Source organism: Cebus imitator, unplaced genomic scaffold (assembly GCF_001604975.1).
Source record: "Cebus imitator isolate Cc_AM_T3 unplaced genomic scaffold, Cebus_imitator-1.0 Scaffold24, whole genome shotgun sequence".
NCBI classification, from domain to species: Eukaryota; Metazoa; Chordata; class Mammalia; order Primates; family Cebidae; genus Cebus; species Cebus imitator.
The window spans coordinates 26,770-28,317 of record NW_016107339.1 but is presented as its reverse complement, the minus strand read 5'-3'; positions in this window follow the sequence as shown (position 1 = coordinate 28,317).

Sequence of the window (1,548 nt, the reverse complement as noted above, 5' to 3'; positions counted from 1 at the left end):
ATCCCAGCACTTTGGGAGGCCAGGGAGGGTGGATCACGAGGTCAAGAGATTGAGACCATCCTGGCCATATGGTGAAACCCTGTCTCTACTAAAAATACAAAAATTAGCCGGGTGTGGTGGCGGACGCCTATAATCCCAGCTATTCAGGAGGGTGAGGCAGGAGAATAGCTTGAACTCGGGAGGGTGGAGGCTGCAGTGAGCTTAGATCGCACCACTGCACTCCAGCCTGGCGACAGAGCCAGACTCTGTCTCAAAAAAAAAATATATATATATATATATATATATCTTCACTCCTACTGGAACTTTCATTTGTCTGTCCAGGGACAATGCCAGAGCTGGGAAGGGACTTAGAGCTCATGTGGCCTAGTGTTCTCAACCATGGTGGAGTCACAGGGCAAGTGAATGTAATACATGGTATTAATAGCCCCAATTCTTCCCACCTCCCTGTATCTATACCCTTTCCAATGTCTTTTGCAACTCCTCCCATCAATTTTGTGGAATGTATTTCCCCACCCCTTCATTCTGAACTTGGACCTCTAACTTGCTTTGGCTAATGACATCTTAGCAATTGCGACAGAAGCATTTTGTTTCCTCTCTTATTCTTATACCTCTTTGCCTTTGACATGACAGCATGCCCGAGCTATGCTACTGGAGATGACATGGAGCAGAGCTGTTGCCCCCACTGTGCTGGCCAAGGCCATCCTAGATCAGGTGAACCTCAGTCAACGGCCAGGCGTATGAGGGATCCAGTCAAGACCAGAACTGTCCAGCCAAGGCCAGTCTAAAGCCAACCCAAACTTGTGAGCAAAATAAGTGCTTATTAGTCATTGAGTTTTGGGATGGTTTGTTACATAACATTACGGAGGCAATAGTTAATGAAGATAGGTCTCCCTTCAGTGATGAACACAACTTCCCCATGGAGATGGTTCAAGTCTAACTCCTATTGCCATCTGAGGGAACGAGCATATTGCAGAATAAGTAGTAGAGGATTTCTAGACTTAACATGTAGTTTAATTCAATCCAAATGTATTGAGCACCCATTAGTGATGCTACAGAGAAGTTAAAAGGAATATGGCCACTGCCCACCTAAAAGTTTATACAGTCTAGCAGGGGAGCCAAGACCACAGGTAAATGTGAGCAGTGCAGAAGCAAAAGTGTAGAATGGAAGCAGGAGGGAAGGATCACTTCTAGCCAGATGTCGGCTGGGGGTCAGAGGTGTATGTGTGTGTGGCATGGCATTCCAGGCAGAAAGAATCTGGAAAACTGACAACAGGCTATGTCTAGGGATTCAGTTTAGCCATTGCATGGTTCTCAGACCCAAAACTAAGCCTACCTTTTCAGACCAAGTAAAATGTCCTCAGATGTGATTTAGTTATGAACTTCATACCTTTTAAAAGCTGAGGTATACTTCCTAATGATTATAAACATCAAATTAAAAAGGAATCCATTTAGTTAGCTATTTAGGCTTAAGCACAGAAGCTTCTTAAAAGAAACCTATATTGATCATTGGTTTCTAGAAAGAAAATGAAACCCACCAAGATGTTAAAG